This window comes from Aulonocara stuartgranti (assembly GCF_965226115.1).
Source record: "Aulonocara stuartgranti genome assembly, chromosome: 11".
Taxonomy (NCBI): domain Eukaryota; kingdom Metazoa; phylum Chordata; class Actinopteri; order Cichliformes; family Cichlidae; genus Aulonocara; species Aulonocara stuartgranti.
In genome coordinates this window covers 35,772,683-35,795,307 of record NC_138947.1, presented here as the reverse complement: position 1 = coordinate 35,795,307, position 22,625 = coordinate 35,772,683, and the positions used below count along the sequence as shown (strand labels likewise).

General features: G+C 38.5%; 1 protein-coding gene across 13 annotated transcripts in view; it reads left to right on the top strand.

The window, feature by feature from the left end:
* Positions 1–22,625, top strand: part of adgrb1a (adhesion G protein-coupled receptor B1a) — a 219,205-nt gene that overhangs the window by 5,487 nt on the left and 191,093 nt on the right. The gene's annotated exons all lie outside the window — the stretch shown is intronic.

Sequence of the window (22,625 nt, the reverse complement as noted above, 5' to 3'; positions counted from 1 at the left end):
TAGTGATATTATTAGCATTATGATTACTACTACTAACAATAATAATATTAGGAGGAATACTATGCCCAGTCAAGGGCAAATGGCAGATACCTAAACTCCAATAACCAGAGAGGATAAGCAATGAACTAAAGTGAGAAGAAAACAGCATCGTACTGGTACCGCAGACTTAAAGGCGGTCAGTGGTATAATTAAGTCTTTGGTTAGGAAAGCATGTTTTGTAGTACTGGTTTATTGATTTATCCAAGGCACTTGACACTGCTCACCATTCCAAAGAAAGAAGGCTTCAGAGTATTGAGCTATCTGAATAAGCAACAACATGATTTTACCACTGCCTTTCACGCTGAGGATAGTGTTGTTGAAACAGATTAAGGGCACCTGAGGCTTCAGTCTAAGTGAAACACAAAGCTGACTGTCCTGGTGTTCTTTATTTTTAGATCATTAGTTATATAATTGATGGGGAGAGACTCACGACTATGGAAGACACCAACAAAATTGATGAGGACTTTCTGAGTAAACTGTGAATTCTTTTTTGTGCGTAAATCCAACCAAACAAACGCAAAATTAATTAAGTGAAAATGAAATGTAAATAAAAAAAAACCCTCACTTTTGCAGAATCAGAACTTGAAGACCTGGAGACCGATTAGGTTAGGCAACTGAAACGATGAACTGTATTTAAGTGAAATAAAACACAACCACAGGGACCTGTACGTGGTTCGATTTATTTTATTGGGAATGTTAATGATGACATGATTATACACTGCACATCCTCTGTAATTGGAGGCACTTCCTCAGTTGCTACAGTTAGACAAGAACAAGTTCAGTCTGTCCTTGAATCCAGTCAAAAGAAACTAAGTGCAGCTCTCAGGATATACAAAAGGCTGAATAACTGGTAGATTTTAACATTGCAAGCCAAACCAGCTGCTGCTGCATGCTTTCTTAAACACTTAAAAATTCAAATTAACTTGCATTAAAGCAACTGGACTACTTTTTAGGTTTTTTTGAAGATGTTTCCCCTCTCATCCAAACACATTAAAAACAAATTTTTTCACAGGGTTAAATCTTCAGGTGCATTTTGAAAAAGTGCCACGCAGATTCAACACTGGTAGCAAATGTTTAACACAGCACTGCCACTAATATACACTCGTTGGACATCTCTTTATATGCAGTAATAGGTTCACCCCCTACCAGTTATTTACAAGGCCATGCTGGAGTTGTCTAATTATGTGTCTGTTTCAGTCTATGCTTTCAGTGTGATTTAAGATTAAAATACTTCTCTTATCTTTCAGACCAGAACAGTTTTGGGTTGTTGTTGTTTTTCAGATAATGCTGAGCTACATGGTAGCATTCTGTCCTGTCAGTGTTTGTTCTTCTTGCTTCCTTTGGCAGGCCTCTCCTTTAAATGAGTTCTGGAATCTTAGTAGACTTTTTCCATTTTTAGGCTTCATGCTCTTTAAACATTTAGGCAGCTCTCTGGAAAAGGTGTAGCCTTGAGGTGACTTTCAGTGTCTCTGTCCTAAAGGACATGCTTTACAAAGATGGGCAGTTTTTTTCATACACTGGGGGTAAAGTCAGACCAGTGCTATTTCCTAGACCTTGTTTGTTTAAGGCATTAAAATGATTCAATTTGACTTCTGGTTAGCAGCCCATATTGGTGGAACCCTTGTGTAGTAGCAGTTACAGTATGTTGGATCTGCACTGCATGGCTGTGAGCTAAGGTCTTCAATTAGCACGATTCTCTTGGTTGATTGCTATTTTTATCTTCATGTTAGCAAGTGTGTAAGAGAAGCAGAGGAAACACCTTCACACCTCAGTCTGCTTCTTGGAAAACCCGTGATGACAAAAAGACCCAGCAGACTCTGTTTAATACACACACACACACACACACACACACACACACACACACACACACACACACACACACACAGATAGTGTAAAAATAAAAAAATATTAATATTAAAGGCTTAGCATGAGAGTTTTTTCTGTTTAGTCATTTCAGGTCAGAGCTGCTTGATAACTTGTGTTAAAGCCATAATTTTTTCTGAATTTCTATGTTTAAGTATGCTAATGAGGTATTATCCAAGTGTGCAAATGTGTGTGTTCTGGAGCAGAAATATTAACATTACTCAGGTTCAATTTTATTCTTGACATTAGAATCATAAAAATGATAAATACTGTCAACAAGTCATGCCTTTAGGTACATGTTCTGTAAATCAGACTGAATAGTACACCCACTCTGTAAAAACACACACAGGAATAAAAATGCAATTTCTGGAAGTAAGTGTTGCTGAATTGAAGATTCTGTAGATTTTTACTAAAAAGAAAAAAAAGAATTTGGTGATATCACAGTTGATTTCTCACATAAAAAGAGTTATTTTATAATATTTTTAAATATGCAAATTAGAAATGATTAAATGGCTGCGTAGTTACTAATTTGCACAAATATCCAAGAAATATATTAAGGTAAATTTGTATTTTGGACATTTTATTTCCACTAATTAAAAAAAAGAACAAAAAACAAACAGATGCCTTAAATAGGCAACACAAAACATCATAATGGACCAATGGAGAAAGTGGACTTTGGACATACTGAGATTTTTACCCAACTGCATCATGCAAAAAATGTAGCATCCCACATGTGAAAAGTAAGTACAACAATGGGACATGCTTTTTGTGTGTCACAGTTTGATTAAAACTGAATTTTCAGCTGCTCAGACATTAAGCTGGGGTTTGAATATTATTTTATAATGTGAGGCTTCTGTTTGCACTCTGAGACTTTGGAACGTTGTGAAATCAGAACATCGGTTTCTTCAATATTTCTCTGTTTTTATCAACCTTATTAAACCAAAGAAGGTTTAACCTCTTGGGTAGTCGGGAATTCAGACATATGTGGCTCATTCTTAAAATGTCTGTTTTCAGTGTTTTAATCAATGCGTGCCTTTTTTCATTCAACAGGAAATCACAAAAATGTGAAAAAAAGCTTCTGGCAAAAATCTGCAGGTATTAGCTGAATGTTCAAAGGCTTCATTATAACTGAACAGACCAAGCTTTCAAAAGAAGCCCAACTTATCTTCACGACCACGGCATCTCTTTCCCTCTGTCGTGCTGCGAGTTAAAGAAATGCCAAAGAAATGAGCCACATGCACGTAGGCCTGTTCATGGCATTTCCCCCCCACGCACATACTGCACACAGACACCTTGCTTGTGAATTCACAGATGGTTCACTCTGCTTCCTCCACAGATTTCTCAGCAGTAGTGTGACCCTCCTATTGGCTAAAAATATGAGTTCTTATCAACACATTATGCTGCAATTTCTGCACTTTCCAAACTCCTGGCACTTCATTAATTAATTCATTAAATAATCATAGCTCCATGCGTAGTCTCAGAAGCATTTTCATAAGCGTTTTGTTTTATAAATCACCTCTCTGGCTCATTTTGTATAGCCACATATGAAATAATGATCATATGTCTGCACATATGCGTGTGTCTGATGTCTGTTTGCTTAAATGCAGACAGCTCTGCTGACCTTTTTCAGCATATTTCAAGAAAACAGGCACAGGTAGTTTCACAGCATGGGATGAAATGATCTTTTCTTCATCCTTTGTGATGAGACAGAGGGAAATCTTTGATCTGGAGTGGCTAGATAATCATCCGTAGCTAAGCCCTGATTTCCATCTCTATTCAACTCTCCCCTGGAAGCTCCACAAGCAGCCATCAACACTGGAACTAATCAGGGTTATTACCACTCTCCCCACTGAACGGCACACTTCTCCAGATGTAGGATCAGCTACGCAGCACTGAATAGCAGCGCTATTGTTTTTCATGTTGATGCTGTACAGCGCATTGGCTATTTGCTGAACCGTCAGGCCGATAAGAAAACAAACAAAGAGGTAGACGATTTCTAAAATATGTTCTTCCTACCTTGTTTGAACGTTTATATTTCTATTTAAAACATCTGACATCTGATCCGAGAGTTCATTGTAGAGTAGTTTTACCTTCAGTGAAGATTTGCTCTGTTTTAAAACCTCCTTGAAGTCGAACTTTAAGGTCTGACCTCGAGTGATGGTTCTCCTTTTCTTTGTAGCTCGTGCCAGTATTATTTGTGTTTAGGGGTAAGGAATCCTAACAAACCGAGAGGAAAGGATGGCTTCCAAAGTGTAATTTAGATGTGAACTAATGTAAGGATATTTAGCAAGAGTCCACAGCATCAAAGTAGGCAAATTCAATTGCTTGATTGCTTAAGGCAGCTCACAAGTTTCAAGTTGGATTCAATTTACTCAGGTCTCTTCGACGAGTCCTCGTGATCAAAGGGTTTTACATAAAGGATGATCAGAGAGTGTCCCAGCTCATGTGTGGGATATGTTAGTGTATGCTTAAAGTCAGCTCTCGTGTTAGAAAAATATCATCTTTACATTTGTGTCCACCTCTCATATCTAAAGCTTTAGATTTACACTAGATTTAGGCTCCTGTTTTGTGATGTCATTTCATGTGAATCTTGTTCATTTAATCAATGTTAATAGTTTAATACAATAAAATGATACCCCAGCTATCCCACTCTATTCTGACCAAACTATGCCATCCTCGTGGAGTCTATTTCTGACAAAGGCCCAGCATCCTTTAGCCCAGAACTACAATGTATGAAAAGATTTTGGAAAATTAGAAACATATGTGTTAACGTATATGAAATTATCCATGCATTTAATATTTATTGTATCTTTTTAAAATATCTTAAGAATAAATCTATAGAGAATAGGCATTTCTATTAGTTTGACTTTTCTCTAATTTTACCATTTTTTGTCAATAATTTAAAAAGATGCTTTAAAAAACTCTGTGAAATTATAGTAATTATTTGGACAGTGTATTAATTCATGTAAATGCTGTACTCTTTTTTATGGTGAAAACAATTAAATACATTTATGTAAAATCATAGAAACTATATTTACTGATATCTTTTTCTCATTGCATCAAAATTCACATATTTATATATACAGTATTAACTAATATTGTGAAATTACATTTTTTTTTTTTTTTACCTTTTTTGTTTTGTTTTACAGCGCAGGAAAAGTGCACAAGTTCTCCTAGCATACATTTAGAGGTCATCTGGCAGCAATTTGTCATCTTTGGAAACTTTTTTGTCTTTTCCAAAATGGAAAACATGTGGCCTTAAAGCGCTGACTTTCCAATCTGCCATTGTCAGCTGTGCTGTACAACAGCTCTGCTGAAGTGAAGCATTTATTTGTGACCCCTCCACGTTTCACCTCATTACATCTACGATGTTGTTTTACTGCACTTACACGATGCTGCAGTTGGATACTGAGCTCGGCATATTTTGTCGACTTGAGCACTTGTTAATTTGCTGTTATGCCCCTTCATGTGGAGCTAACAGTGGGCTAAGAAAGACAATTAAGAAAACAGGCTAGATCCGTTTGAAAGAGCGCAGAATAACTGACATTTCTTATTTCACATTTTGTATTTACTTATTTTCCCTTATTTAATTTCTTATAAATCAATTTGTCCTTTTCCCCCACAAATTTTTTTTTGTACAAATATCTCATTTTCTTTGCTCTCCTCTCTTTGTCTTCTTAAATTTCTCTTCTCCTTTGTCTTCTTTTTTTCCCTCTTCCCCATTTTTTTCTTAGATCTATAGTGCTTGATTTAGCTCTCCTCCTTTTTCATCATCTCCCTCTTCAACCTCACAAGTTTTCTCTTCTCAAATTTTGATCATCTGTGCTCTTTTCTTCTGAGAGCCATTGCTCTTAATGCTGCTTTCTCGTCCTCCCTTGCCCTTTCATCTTTTTCCAGCTCTTCTTCTCTCCCCTCCTCTCCTCTCCCCTCCTCTCCTCTCCTCTCCTCTCCTCTCCTCTCTGTGTGATGGATGGCGTGGGTCAGCATGTATCCTCTGACAGTGATAGCCTCTGTCAACTGTTCAGTGTCTGTGGCCCTCAGTGTTTTCCCTCTTTCCCTCCACAACTTTATCGTAGGTCTTTTCAGGTCATTGACTTAAGAGAAGTGGAAGAAGAGTGTTATTTGCTACTGTCTCACTTCCGTCCCGAAGAAACGGGAGACTTAATCCTGAGGGATGGTACAGCCAGTGGCTATAGACTCGGCTTCTGTTACAGTAAAAGCTGCTCGCTGCAGCTCTTTCCTGTTTTCCCTGAACAATTCACATTAACTCCAGTGCGTCCAACGAGACCACAGTCTTTCAGAAAAAATGCAAATTTGAGAAAAAACTGGTAAGATTGTTTTAAAATAAACCCAGGCAATTTGTGAAATTATGCTTGTAGAGATATTGAATGGTTTCATAAGGTTAACTTTAAGTACCAACACCAGAAATATTAAATCTACTCTATTTATTTTGTTGGCTTAAAATAAGGAATACAGAGATTAAATCTAAATAAATAAAACTTAGTAACACTGGCAACCTATAAAATACAAAATAATTGTTAAAGAGTAAGTTCACCACGGCTGCAAATGTGAACAATTGTAAGAACCAGAAAATGTGTAATTTCATTTTTCTTCAACAAAAATACGTAAAATCAAGTACACAGCGTTGTCAAACTGAACAGCTAACATCTTTCTCCCAGTATACCCAGTCTCTCTCCGCCGCACATGTCCAAACCAGCTCAGTCTCTCCTACTTTAGCCCTTAACCATCCAACCTGAGCTGCCCCTCTGATATACTCCCTACTAATCCTGTCCATAATAGTGGCTGTCAGCAATGGAGCCAAAAGGTCACCCTGACTCTTCTTAACCGTCTTGCCTGTCTTGCCTGTAGATATGAGGCCAGATGCTTTCAGGTTTAGGGCATGTGGTGACTGTGAAAATGAAAAAATAGTGATGAAAATAGTATGTGTATGTATATGATTTTGTTACAGCTAGTCTAATGTTGCTGATGTTTGATGCAACATTTTTTAAGAGAATTTTCTCAGAGCCATCTGCCATTTGACGTGAGGTTAATGAGAGCAGGCTTAAAACCAAAACAATCAACAAAAAGTAACTGTTAAAGCTCTTATAGAGTTATTGTTTTGTGCCCTGCAACACTTCACACAGTTTTCAGTTTTCCTTTAGCACGTGTAAAACTGGCGGTCTTAGCTGTTGTCATGTTCAGTGACTAGTTAGGCACTGTGTTTTAATAACCCTACACTTCAGAGGGATGTGATTTAGATAATCTGTAAATAAAAATCTCAGATCCAACAGTCCTAAGTTAAAGGCTCTCTGCATAAATATCTGTAAAACTGTTGATGGCACCTGCAAGTAAAGTGCACCTGTGGTAGCTAGCATCATCCAGAACAGCTTGGTGTATTACATATTATTGTATACATATGTTATTGAGGATTCACGTGGCGTCATGATAATGAGAAAATAATTATACAAAAAACATCTCATAAACTAAATATTTTGGTTGCTAGAAACAGAAAAGACTTCATTAAAGATTCAAATTTTTTAATTACTTTTAAATTTTTGTAACATTTAATATTATTTAGTAATATTGTATTAGCGTGCTATAATTAGTAGCTATATTTTACCATACTGGATTATCTAAAAAAGATATTAAAAGTAAAATAAAGGTCAGGTATATTAAATGTTCTTTTTATAAATATTCTCAGCAAAATACAGATACTTAGTAAAACCCAGGCCATATTTACAACGTTAGTTAGCTCACAGTTTTTTGTGTTCACTAACCAGAAGGAACCTAGCTTGGTGGTTCAATTCTAAATCCTCCGTAAATCATGCCCTGTTCCTGAACTTTGCTCATCAAAAAATAAATCAATCAGTTATCTTTGTCAACATGGAATAAGAGATAATTAGCATCGGGGGCTATATGAGATAGACTCCTTTGGGTCATGTTAGCTAGTGTGGCTGGTAGCTTTTATGCAGTGAAAGAGACACACTCAAGAAAGAAGAGAAAGAAATCAACCTTGAAATCTAAGCGTAAATTGAAAATACACATAGAAAAATGGTAGTCAACAGCGACTCCTCTGTTTCTCTGAAAGAACATCTTGGCTAAAAAACTGCTCGTGTCTGCTATTCCACTGAGAATCTGCTGAGCTATTACTTCTCTGCATGGTTCACCAGCTGCTCCTCAGTAGACAGGAGACACTCCAGAGGGTCATTTTCACTGCTCCAGAAAATTGTTGGCTGCCCACTTTTCTCCCTTGAGGACATTTACAGCTTTCAATGCCTCAGTAGCCAGGAGCATCTTTAAAGTCTTGTTTCACCTGGGATGTTACCTGTTTGAAATGTTGAGTCTAGTCAATTTGATTGGTCTATCCAATCAAATTGACTAGACTCAAACACAGCTTTTAATCTGTAGGGGTAAATATGCTGTACATTTGCATTTACAGGTGAACAATATTGAAAAGAGCCTTTTTGATCAGTGTTGTAAACAGTGTGCCTCTGATCTCAGCTACAGTAGTGACAGCTCTGTTGGCTCCCCAGAGTTTTAGACACCAACCTTCTGTGGAGCAAAATATTAAATTGCAGTCGTGAGCATGACTCCGGGTCAAAGAGAGCACAGTGTGGGCAAAAAGTGACAAAAGGCACCAAATTAAGAATCTGTTGTCCCGCTTCCCCCTTCTCTGGTGTCTAATGAAGACTGAATGTGTTGGAAGTGATTTTTGTTGTTGGCCTTTAATTTACCCTCTCCACCATCTGCCCTCTCTGGAGTCGTCTCTGAATGCTTCATCTCTGCCTGTGCTGAATGAGCAGATTATATTTTTTTTTAATGTTGATGAAGTTTGAGTTTCTGCAGCTGGCACTGTTTTCACTGTCTGTTCAGCCACTGCTCATGCTAACTACCCAAGTCTTTCATTTCTGCCAAAGAAATGGGAAACAACATGCCTCACTTGCTGCACACTCAATGATTTTTCTTGGTGAAAGAACCATTTTCAGAACACCAAATGTTAAAAGTTTTATGAGCTAGCTATACTTTCCATCAGCATAAGAGCAGCAAAACAGACTCTAATTTCAATGAAAATACCACAGCCCATTACTTTAATGTAGGGTCACGTAGCAGAAATAACATGCAGACCAAAATAAGGGTTTTGTAAAAACGGAGAAACTGAAAGTTTGGGGCAGGAAACAGAGACGCAGCTCACTGTAAAAAGAAAAAAAGAAAGTGCTTTGTGAGTAAAAGAAGGGTGCAGGTAGCTGCCACAGGCTCACTATACATTGATGAAGTGGGCCTGTCAATGTGTGTAATCAGCCATGTACACCCTGGCCAGCCATCAGGGACACACAATCACAGAGTGATATAGCACACACACACACACACAGAGAGAGATAGAAAGCCATGCACAAATTCTCACTCAAGATCCATTAATTCACTGTAGATATTAAGCATCGGCAAGGCCTTATTACCAGCAGGGAAAAGTGCCCCAAAGCCTGTAGGAGCCCCAGGTTTGAGCTTTCTTGCTGCATAACTCGTCTATTCCCAGATTTCATAGACTTTATTCCACTCAAATATATTTACCAACTCACACAGACAGTACAAAAAGATGGCTAACCCACCAATTGGTAACCAATACTAACCACGTATTGATTGGTCTTTCCTCCCCACTGCTGTCAGACTCCACAACAAAGACTTTAACTGTCCACTTCCTGCTGTGACAAAACAAATTTCCCACGTGTGGGACTAATAAAGGTTATCTTATCTTATCTTATCTTATTACTGATGTTGTGTTATGAAGTCTGAACATTTCCACAGTTATGTTTTGGTGGATCCAACTAGCATGTCAGCTATGGATGTGGCCAGTGACCATATCACGGACAGCACATAAAGCCCATAAAGTATTTACCAAGGTTACAGAGCACAGAGGCTGTCTTCCCTCCACAACATGTTCTCATCCCAAAACATAACATACCAACGCTATGTGACAACCCGTCTGTATGTTACACATATGGAAACATGAGAACTGTTTGGAATGAATCTACACATGTACATCTATTTGTACACCCTACATTTATTTTACTTTCTCATCATGAATCACTTTGGAAAGAACTATCTGATAGGGTTAAGGTTGTGGTTAGGGTTAGGGTTGGAATACACGCCTGGAACCGTGTTACCGCCGGGAGCGTCACCTTTCGCGTTCCTATGGGATGCCTCGGGACGTGACAAATCGTAGGTATGTTACACATTGGGAGTGGTCTCCCCTCCAACCTCTATTTGTTTCTGGGTTGCCCCTGCTGGCCAGTGGAAAGAATGCATGTTTAAGTGCTTTCATATTGGCATCAGTTTTCAGAACCTGAAGATATGTCACTGATTTTACACTGCCTATGCCAACTCATTTTCACTTTTTAAATTTTTTTTATAAGAAATAAAATGAAATAAAAATGCCATGTGCAACTGATTTAGTACCTGTCAATGAAAGCAGCCATACCTGTAGGGGAAGAGCTAAAAAAAAAAAACCCACGCCATATATTTGTTATGTAGGGGTAAATGATTGCATAGCTGCAAGCAATAAATATCTTTATTAATAGTGTTTAACATTTTTTCAGTAAAAGTGAGTGATATTTCAGCCAGTTGTCAGTTTCAGTGCTTCACATACTTTCTCAAGACTTGCTTGCTCCTCTGCCCAGAGGTGTCGGTGGTGTGAGCCACAGGCTTCTGCAAAATCAAATGTCAAGAAAAAAATGTCCTACTTGAAGAGTGACAAAGCCCTGGAGTATCTTTTTTAAGCAACTATCATCAAGATCAAGATTAGACTTTCACGCTCAGATATATGAGTAGAAAGAGCCAAAGGACTACAGTAAGAATTCACAATATGCTTCAGGCAGAAGATAAGTTACTATTAATAGAGGCAGACACAAACTTGTGAGATGTTAGAAGGCAACGAATCTCATACAGTGTCAAGTAAATGTCGATTTTATATGAATGCAGTCAGTGTTATATACTGAATATTAAAAGTGTGCATGACCCTGTGTGAAATGCATGTATGTTGTGGGACATGTTTGGTTAAATCAGTCAGGAGGTGCTCAGGGGGGTATGTGTGAGTTGATTATGTATATTTAGCCAATGGGTCCATATGGAAGGTTGAGAGGGTATCATAAATCCATTACTTGGGGGAGGGATGTGCTGTGTGGACTTTCTATCCCCTTCCCTCAGGAAATGATTGTGGAAAAACTCCACAAATAGTAGCTGGCATTGGGTAATTGTGCCCTAAAGGTGTGTGGTGGTATTTTATTTATTTTATTTTATTTTATTTATTTATTTACTTACTTCTGCGCTGAAGAATCACACCAACAGCCCGCAGGCGTTTAAAATGAGCGCAGCATAGACAGCGACTGCAGGGGGATAGATAGAGGCAGAAGGAAAAGAGATGACAATGACAGAAAGGAAAGCGGTGCTGAGAATCGTGTGACAGGTTTCCAGTGAAACTCAGTTGTCAGCTGGGGTGACGCTTTCATTTCAGCCTCCTAGTGGTAATTACAGGGAGGACATGTGGGGATTGAGGTGTCCTGATGTCTGCTGTTATCAACAATGAAGATGTGCAAACACAGTCACAGGGTGTCATTACCCTGTGGACACTTCTCAATTCCACTTTTAACCCCCAACTTTTAGTTTTAGTCCTCTATCAGCATCTGGGAATTGGCAATAACTGATACTCTGTAGTTCATCTTTAACTGTTAGTCTACCTTAAAAGTAAACACTACTTTGCAGTAAACATATCTGTACTTTCCTCCTTATGTTTTAAGGTGTTCTAACTCTATAACGAATCTGTGGCCCAAATGTGCCCTTCACCTGTAGACCAGTGGTCCCCAACCTTTTTTGCGTTACGGACTGGTTTATGTCCAACAATTTTTTCATGGCCTTTAAGGTGGTGTGGATAAATACAACAAAATAAAACCAGTACTGATACCACTAAAAAGAAGATTTATTCATAACACACGGGAAAAGACTCAGGGAAACCGAGTTAATGATAAAAACAATTGAAACGATAACAATAAAAAACAATAAAAAAATCTGAAAACCATAAATTTCACACCCGAGCCTCAACTCTCGCGGCTCGGTACCAAATGTCTCACAAATCAGTCCCGGTCCGTGGCCCGGGGGTTGGAGACCACTGCTGTAGACCATCTTTGACCTTGACTGGCGGTGCTGATTTGGAGTAAGTGTGGCTGCCTTACAGGTCCACGTTATGTTGCCAGTTGTTAGCAGTGTTGTGAAATCTGGCCAAATCAGGCCCAGACAGCAGTTACCATAAGCTATGAGCCGGGATATGGCAGTCTTAGCTTTAAAACACCCAAACTGGAAGAGCGGCTCCAGCATATTTTAGACACAATCAAAGTCCTTGGAACAAATAAAATAATTCTCAGAACTTTCAAACTCCAAGGTCTGTGGAGGAGGACTCAAGTTCAAGGAACATAAAACATAACACCTCTTTGGAGGTGATAGGGAATTCGTAATATGTCCATCCACCTAACTAAGCATAACCACTTCGCAGTGGGGGGTTAAGGTGGGACTGGGCTGTATCCCAACTGTCATAGGTGGCACCTATGACAGCTGTTACACCTTGTACAGCTCACCAGTTCATCACATGCTCCACACAGAGATACAAACAAAGCTATTAATACCCTGTTTATGTGCTTATGTATATATGTTTAGGTGTATATTCTAAAAGTTAAGGGCAAATATACTTTAAAGATGAAAATATAACATTATTGCATTAATTATTACATTATCAAATGTGGAAATCTGTGCTACAGTTTTTGAAATTTCTGTCCAGCTTAAATGTTTTTAAGAGACGACTGGGTAAATCAGAAAAAAACTGAAAAAGAGCAGAAATTGGTTTTTTTGCACTGACTACACTGAAAGGCAATGTGACAACACGTTTCAACTACTAATCAAATGTATGAACAAATATTTAGGATTAGTTTATTTCAAGCCAAACAGGTAACCAGTGTTACTTTTCCAGATCTGTAGCTCTATTTGTGGTGGGGAGATATCTTTTTTCAAGCAAAATGTATTATTTGTCTCATTAGAAGTGATTTCTTGTAAACCAGCATCCAATGGTCAGAGCCTGCCAAGTGCTTCACTTCAAGCTACAGCAAGATTACAAATACATCTTTCATTAAGTACTTTTTTTTAAAACCATAAAAACTAAATAAATGTTGTCAAAAGGTCACTAGGTTTACAACAATGAGGTCAACTGAAATATGACTATCACAGCTGGGAATTAGAGGGACAAGCTGAAATACTTTTCATATTTAACAAATGCACAGCCTGTAATTACCTTGAACAAAGACACAAAGAACCTCAGACAACATGCTTGTATCTAATTTTGTAACAGCAACAGAAAATGGCTTGAATGTGACTCTACTTATATTTATATGTCAATTGATTACAGATTTTTTTTTTTAAAGGTAGAAGCAACAGAAGATCGTCATTTTTCCTCTCAGGTAGCTTTTGTGTGGGGAGCTCTGTTAGCAGTGTTTTCCGAAACACATTTATGAATGGGTCTGAAAAGTCACTAATGATGAACAAGTGTGATGGTTATTATAACACAGATTCCATGCATTGAAATGAGATGGTAGATGTCTTTCACATGGTCCCTTCTGAGATATAGGTCATCATACTGTAGAGAAAGGTAGGGGTAAAACAGACCTTCTTGAGGGGAAAGACATTGGGAAAATAATTTAACACTGCTTAAGGTTAGGGTCAAATTTGAGACTGTAAACAATGATGAGGGTTAAAAGCCAAAAATAATGTATAGAACAGGGGTGTCCCAACTCTATTTTTATTGTGGGCTACATATAGTAAACCCTACTTTGATATTAAGTGGGCTAGATCAGTAAAAGTTACCTTTTTCTCAGTGTACAGATGTTTATTTGAACATTTAATCCTGGCGATCTTATGGAAAGAGACATGATAGATAAATAAATTCTGCTGTAGCTAATGAAAGAACTCTATCAGCATGACATTATAGGAAATAAGCAAAATTACATAAACAGTTCTGTTAGCTCATTGTCCAGACTGTCCTGTAATTATAAAACTGAAACTTTTTAATAGTACAGCATATTGTTTTTTTAGACAAGGTGTAAAAAATCACCCAGTAATTTTTATAACAGATAAAATAGTGAAAAAACAGGAACTTTTCTGTAATTTAAATTTTATGTCTTAATTATCTACTTTGGTGTGCTATGAATAACTGTGGGAGATGTCTCTACTTAAAGGAAAAGCAATAAAACTCAGTTAAAAGTCCAAAAGGAAAGGATACCCTTTCTGGCTCCTGGGCCCCTGAGCAAAAGAATATCCAATAGTAATACACCCTAGTATAAAAGCTACAGGGGTGACACACTGTTGTGGCATTGCACAGCATTTAGTTTAAGTCCCTGGGCAGTGAACTGAGCCCACAATACTTTTATAGCTGCCATATACAACAAGCTTGCTAGTTAATTAAAAAAATGCTATATAAATTCAGTTCATTTGCTTTTGCATTAACTTTAGTAGTTGCATTTTTCCTCAGACTTTAAACTATTCAAATAAAAGTATCCACTTTTTTATTTATTTATTTATTTATTTATTTATTTGCCTGAAACATATAGTATATGTTTTGCTTAATTGACATTTAATGACGTATGTTGATTGCATTTAATTTTACACAAGGGGCGAATGTTGTTTCACCAGTTTTTATTTAGGAAATAAAAGTTGATGTGTCCTCTTCCCATTTCAGAAGAGGTGACAAAGGCCCAGTGTTCACTGTTAATGTGTTATAATAACTTAATTTGTCCCTTAATTATTAGGACTTAGATTAAGCAGGGCCAATGACCAATGGCAACATAGTCCCCATAAAGGTAAAATAGCCAGTCATGCACATTCCACTGTCTTTAAAGCAAACCTGCTGATTTTGATCATGCAAAGAAATGTAACAATGAAAGACTGCAGCGTCCTCACAGAATGACAGAATGAATGAAGCACACAGCTACAGATCAAATCCACCAAGTCATTTATTTCTCTGTGCATATCCACTTCGTTTGGACTCTTGCTTCCACAGGTGCCAGCTATAAATTCAGCTCCACTGATTTGTAGTACATATGGATTTTTTTCTCAGCCCTAAAGCCCCAGCCTAAAATAAGCTTTGTTTGGCAGCCTGTGCAGTTGTAAATCTGTCTGTGACATTTTGATAGTGGGTGACATACTTGTGGGAGGGGGGCGCAAATATCATTCAAATGAGACTGGATTAAAACGTGTCACTCAAAGAGTCTATTATCGACAGAACCAGCATAAGACACACAGAGCCAGTGCTGATAGGAAGCTCAGTCAGAGGAGCGAAGGAAGAAGGAGAAAAAGGAGCAGCAGGGCGGGGGGGGGGGGGGGGGGGGGGGTGAAGTTTTAGGAAAAGAGAAGGGATGGGGGGGTGGGTCTGTCAGTCAGGACGTCCCTGTCAAACAGAGTGGTAAATATTTCAGCCGTCACAGCCGAGAGTAGGCAGCTGGTCCCCTTTGCATGGCAATGAGAGGAAAGGAGGCAAGCCCGTCTCAATGGAGCCCTTCAACCCTGGGAAACCTCCACACACAGAGACACACACACACACACCAGCTGAGTGGCGATCACAGGACAGTGCAAGTCTGTATTCCCTCAGTCAGAGCCTAATAATCAGACACAACAATGACACAAATATGTTCTTAGTAACCCTCTGAGGTCTAAGTCATCGTCAATGACGACCCCATCCCTACATCCAAGCCCTAATCACAAGTCTGTGTTCTAGAGAAATCCGAAAACTACTAAATGTAAATCATTTCTGATTTGTTTCCAGTGTTGGGAAGGTTACTTTTAAATGTATTCCACTACAGATTACAGATTACATGCCCCAAAATGTATTTTATAACGTATTCCGTTACGTTACTCAATGACAGTAACGTATTCTGAATACTTAGGATTACTTAACATATTATCATGCTTTTTACAACTACATGAATGTACTATTGCTGTGTGATCTATTAGTATTACTGAAGGTTACTCTCCACACCAACACCAACTAATGTTTAAATCTTAATATAAATGAGTAACAGTAGGTGGACATTAGGTAAGGCTGCACTTTTTGCAGCGATCTCGTATAGAAACTATTCTGCGCGTATATAAAACAGGTCCGCGGCTCCGAACCGTAGCAAAGGGACCTCTGGCTGATACGTTGGGTTCGTGTCGGGCTCGTAGCTGAAAACTAGCTTTACTTTGTTGTCTGGGTCAACTTTGCTAGCGAGAGACAGAGAGAGGTGTTGAAAGGCTGCTCCAACGGAGCTTATTATTTCGGAGGAAAACACGAACACAGCGTACAGCCGAGTCTTAATAGCTTACTTACAGCTGGGCTCGTCAGGCTCTCTTCTTGGCTGCAGTGGTTATTATTATATTTACATGCTTCCAGCTCCCGTTTCTGCTCGGTGACAGCTCGTACTTTTCCTTTTTCTCCCTCCCTCGCTCACAGACACATAACGGGTATGGCAGTCCATTCTCCCTGCAGCACGGACTACACTGCCCATCAGGCTACATTCTTTAGGGCTATGCCTGTAACACTCTGCTATTGCCTTCATATTAAATCCTTTCTTGAATAATTTTTAAAAATATTTCTTCACATCATTATGCGCAAGTAGAGGTGGCATGGGTCGTGAGATTGAGACACAGGCATTAGAGCCTCTTAATGCGTGTTTTGTTTGGGTTTCCACCGGCGTGGAATTACCAAAAATAGAGAGGACATAGCCGAACATATGAAACAGGAAAAGACCGCTGTGTAATCCATTTATTTCAACAAAGTAACTGTATTCTAAATACCACCTTTTTAAAAGGTAACGGTACACAATACAGTTACTCATATTTTGTATTTTAAATACGTAACGGCGGTACATGTTCTCCGTTACTTCCCAACACTGTTTTTTTCACTTGGAATGATTGATTTATTTTAGGGTTTTTTTTTTTTATTTATTGTGTGTTTTTTTCTTACGAAAGACTTAGGAAAACATGAAAAAAACATTAGGGTTGGGGATCATCACTGATGGGGATTAATCCACTGAACTACACAGGCCTGGATAACAAAAGAGGCCTAACTGGCTCTGACTTCCATCCATTCTCTTCTGATCATCCAATTCAGAGTCACGGGGGGGTGGAGCATATCGCAGCTACCACAGGGGGAGAGGCTACACCCCGGACAACTCAGCAGTGTGTTGCAGGGCTAACACAGAGAGACAGACAACCATTTACACTCATATTCACACCTATGGGCAATTTAGGATCCCAACCTTTTTGTTTTGAGGCAACAGTGTTAATCACTGCACCAGTGTGCTGGCTCTAACCTGTAGGGAATGATATCTATTTACAGATCCTTATTCTATTTATTTACAGTATAATACTTTTGTGGCCAATAGTGCTTTAGTAAAGAAAGTGAGGTCTAGTCACCTTAGACTGGATAAGCAATAACAAATTAATGGATGGATGGTTTAGGAACTTTGTCAGCAAAGACCAAGTTGAGGTTTTTCCTTTGTTAAGACCAGGCATAATGAAAGATCACCAGTTCACACAGAGCCTTGGAACTTTCTTGGTTTGAACACAGAGATGAATAGAATTTGATCAAAGATTTGTTTCTAATTTTGTTTTTTTTCCCTTTTTATTTGTGTTGCATGTTTTAATTTAATACAGCATAAAATCTGTAGCTGTGCTACAGCTTTTATGCCAAACAATTATCAGAGTCAGATAAAATTTGGCACACAGGTCAGTAAAAGCTTATCTACAATGGCCCAGAGAGACCAACACACCGCACCATCAAATAACACATGCAGAACAAAAACAAATTAAGAAAAAGTACCAATCTTGCTAATCTTATGACACAGGCAGTGTCGTAAGACATGGTTGTGTTTTATACAAAAACTGTGTAAATAACACAAATCACAGTGGCAAAATGTTTCTGTTGGTGCAAAAAAAGGATCCACATGCCACAAGTAATGAAGCTACAAAGTCAGTGATGTTTGATAGAAAGCTAAAACTTTTATGTTTTTATATGTTCATCTGGAAACAGGTTAGTGTGTTCTGTTTGAGGCATTTTTTTTATTCATTTCAATTTCTTTCTAAAAAATTTTAGTTGTCAAGTTGGTAGCATTTTTCTTTTCAACTTAATCTACATTGGTTGCATGATACTCAGAGGGAAATAGGGAACGACTTGCAATGGGTTCACACCGTCTTGGTTACTGTAACCATACACATTTAGGAGATACTTTGTCCGTGGGGCAGTAACTTCCAAAGTACTGCCTTCGTGCCTAACACTGGATAGCCACTTGTATTTTGGACCTCACTTTAATTCTAAAAAAAATGTGTCTTTTTAAAATTAGGTCCAAGGTTACCCATTAATGTATTTTATTTCGTATTCATACACACAAACCTTTGAACTGGAACAAGATTTCTGTTGTACTTTCTGATCTTTCTTATCATTGAACAAGATTCATTTGTCTCACATCTGCATTAGGGTGCATGTCTTTAGTCTATGAGAGGAGACTAGATAACCTGGAGATAATTCATCAGTAACTGAGGTAGAGGCCCAGGAACATTCAAACACAGTGTGGGTATAGACACAGCGAAACTGAAACTGTTGAACGAATTGAATACTTTTGATTTAATTAAGAAAATAGTAAAAACTTTTACTTCTTCTTGTTCTGTTTGGCCCCAGAAGCTTCATTCATTCTAGATCTATTTCTGAGAGTGTACATTTAGTCAAATGTTAGCTACACACATACACATGCACATCCTCCATATGCATAAAATATGGTTGAAATAATACTTGCAGTGCTATGGTGGCAGATAAATGTTGTAGGTTTGTGTAACAGAGGAAAATACAGAAAAGCAACAAACACAGTGACAAGTAAAAGGATTGAGTAAACTGCTTCCAGCCAGTTGTCCCTTAGCCTCAAACTTGGGCTTTGAGGGTTTGCTACTGCGTCTTCCATAGGTGCAATGCTTCCAGAATGTCTCCACAGACACACTGAGACACATATAAACAAGTCTCAAAATACTCAGTGCAACCTTTATGTTGTCTGTCTACGAGTCTTCTGTAATGTTACATTGCTTGTTGGTTTCTATAGTATTTCTCTCTCTCTCACACATACACATATTGGCATGCCATCTCAGCTGATAATCATTTGCACCCACACAGTGTTATTGGTAGCAGTGTATCAGTATATGCACAAGTCAGCAGGACACTGAACATTAACTGACAATGCTGCAAATTTCTCAAGTGTAACTAATTTAATTTTTCATCACTGTCATCATTTTTCCATTAACAGTGTAGCAATCCTCTCAAGTCTTGCCATGTTTAGCTTTTCCTTACACAGGTTTTTATCATATAAGTTATGATGCTCTTTTTGAAATGCTTTTGAATTCAAGATCACTAGCATAATGGTTTAATCTGAGAAAAGTAACACATTGTGCTTGTTGTTTACTTTAGCCAGTTTGGGTACTGTCTTTAGCACATTGCATAACGAGTTAATGTTAGTGGCATTTCCTCCACTACACAACCACAAGCAGCTTTAGCTAAAAACTAGCCATTTTGGTTTTGGTGCTGTAACGCTGGCATCATTATCCCCACTTAGAGCCTCACTGCCAGTGTTGTCAAACTGTTGTCTGCTTGCCATTGCTTCTTCAAAACAAGTCAGTCTCAAGCGCATTTATCATCCTGAGCAAAATAATGTGAATACTACAAAAATGTAAAGACCATTCTCTGCCATCATGTTGGCTGACCTGACACCAATGTTGGTTGAACAGCTGTGCTATAACACATTTAAATTGCTTATAAGCTGAATTGCAATACTGTTAATACAAGTGGACAAAAACATCAGATGTTGGAGTGCATTACACTACATATAAAAGCCTGTATATGTGAGTAATCCCTTCTGCATGTACACGTTGGAAGAAATCATTTTTATTATGACCTTAAGAAAAACACAGACACTGTGTTTTTAATAATGAAGCAACATCATATGGGTGCAGTGCTGTAGAAAGGGCTAGGCTTACTTAGATCTTTTCTCTTCAACTGTGACTAATATTTCCAGGCAGAGGATGAATGTGCTGTAGTTGTTAGATCAAAGCAAACATAATGATAACCTGTAAGCACAGGAGCATGTGCAGTGCATACTGGTTGCAAGAAAAGACGTTTCTCAGGGCTTTCTTTTAATTGCTTGTCTCACCTGCATGTACAGCTACAAAGAAAAGAGGGAAAACATTTCTTGAACAGTTAATTTCTAGATGTCATTCTTCTTATTTTACCCATGTAAAATTTCTTTCATTTGGTTTTTCACCCTGCTGTGGCCCTACAAGTCTCACAAGCACATCGTTGCTCTTTTCTGAAGCTCCACTACACAGACTCTGTGTTTGTATGGGTTTCTGTGTTTGGTCTTACAGTAATAGCCTAGATCCAGAGTCTTTATCACTGTGCTTGAGCAGAATAAGTGTCATTCCTCCTGAACTCATACACACAACAACACACAGATGCATCACAGCATTCGCAGTAAATCTGTGGTGTATGTTGGTGGAACAGATCCTGATATCCTGTCTGACACTGGTTCCATCATTAATGGAATACACAAAGGGAGCGATGAAGTGTGTGAAATACGTGTCATTATTCTGAATTTATGATTGGAATTTTAGATATGAACATTTTAAAATCTTGGCAGAACTATAAAGTTGGACTTCAAAATGTACATTTCATGTGTGGAAAGAAGCCCCCTAAAGTTTATAATTGAAAATGTGTTTCAAATAAAAGAGGGTAAGTAGAATCTAAAGGATACTTCTTTGACCTGCCATATTCCTCATTTGTATCAGTACAGCAACACATATTTGCAGTCATTCATGTCAAAGCGCTTCACAAGTACTCAGGACAATCAAAGATTTACGGTGGTAAAGATTTGAACTTGTGACAGTTGCTTTTAACTGAGTGTTAAAGAAAATAACCTTGCTAGATTTTGGCTCCGTTGACATGTAAAATGATTCCTCAGAGTGCCGCAAGCAACAGAAGATGTCTAACTTTTTTCTCTGTCAGTCTTGCCTTGCTGTTTCCTCACTCACTGGACACCTCTTCCTGTGCCGGAGAAGGCAGTGCACTTTTCTTAAACTTTTTAATAAGCCTTTGATAAGGCAAACACAAAGCAAAAAGGTTAATGAAGTGGCTAAATCCAGCAACACTTACTAAGTGGGCAACAGTGCAGTGATCTGATACATAATAATCAATGCTAATCGAAAAAAAAGTAATAAATAAATAAATACAATTAAGGGAAAAACCTAAATCAAACATCAGCTTTTGGCTTTGACATACATTGTGTTGAGTTGCTGAGAACAAAATAATGTATCTGTTAGTGAGTGGAAAATCCTCTCAACTGTTTTAGAGCTGGATTCAAAACCAAATGTAGTAGGCATATAGGTAGGAATCATTTCCTGTGGCTTTTTGTGGTGCATCAGAGTTAAATGAGTCATTTGTTACACATGATGTCGTTGTCAAGCACGAGATGGAAGAGGGAGTAAGAGGCTGCCCAACACTGATCGTAAATTTGACAATATCATCCTTTTTGATCCCTCTGTCCCCACAATTACAGTGGTTTTGGAAATCAGTTTATGGAGTCTGTTGTTATCCCCGCAGTCTGCTGGCCAAGCACACTACAAGATAGTGGATGGCAGTGGCCACCACTACTCGTAAAATATCCCGAGCATCATCTGCCACATGTTAAAGGACCTCAGTCTTCTCAGAAAATGAAAGTCCACTTTATTGTCAGTGTGCAGCATTTTTAATCTCCACTCCATGCATGAATGGAAATAGGAGTTCAGTGTTCTTGTCCTTCTTATGTATAGAACCAGTTCATTTTGTCTTTCTCAGGTTAAGCTGCAGATGGTTTAGCTCGGACCAGCCAACAGAATTTTGCAGAGCCATCAGAAAACTTAAAGTAAAGGTGGCAGGTCTCTGTGCAGTAGCTTAAACCTGTGGTAGTGGCTAGTGAGGCACGTATATCATCTCCCAGTCAGGTAGTCAGCTATCCAGGTTGCTAGAGAGGTATCCACCTGCATTGCCGCCAGCTTATCACCCAGTAGAACCAGTCTGGTGGTGCTGAAGGCACTGGAGAAGTAAAAACGGGCTTGCTGGTTTCTCCATGTGGATGTAGACACAGTCAAGGCAGTTCAGGCACCTGTTCCTTCTGGGTGCCTCCTAGTTGAGGTTTCCAGGCGTGTCCTACTGGGAGGAGACCCTGGGGTAAACACAGGTCAAATTGCAGAGGTTACATCTCTTGGTCGGCTTAGGAACACCTTGGTGTTCCCCCAGATTAACTGGCTGGAGAGTTGCATTGACTGCTGCCCTTGTGATCCAGCCCTGTATAAGCAGCAGAAAATGAGTAGATGGGTAAGACTTCATCCCTGATTTAACTTTTTAGCTGAATGTTTAGATTTATACCAATCATAAGACTGACTGGGTAATACACTTGAAATGCATTGGTGTAGTCACAAGTCTACTAGGACAAGGACGTTTCTCTGTGAGTTTGTCTTCACGTGTCAAAGAACGGCCAGAAACCTTAATTCCCAGCCTTTTTATTTGCTGATTGTGTTTCAGTCTTCCTCCTTCATCTGTAGGGGAATTACAGTGATTCATTCATTCCCAAAATAGACAGGCGCAT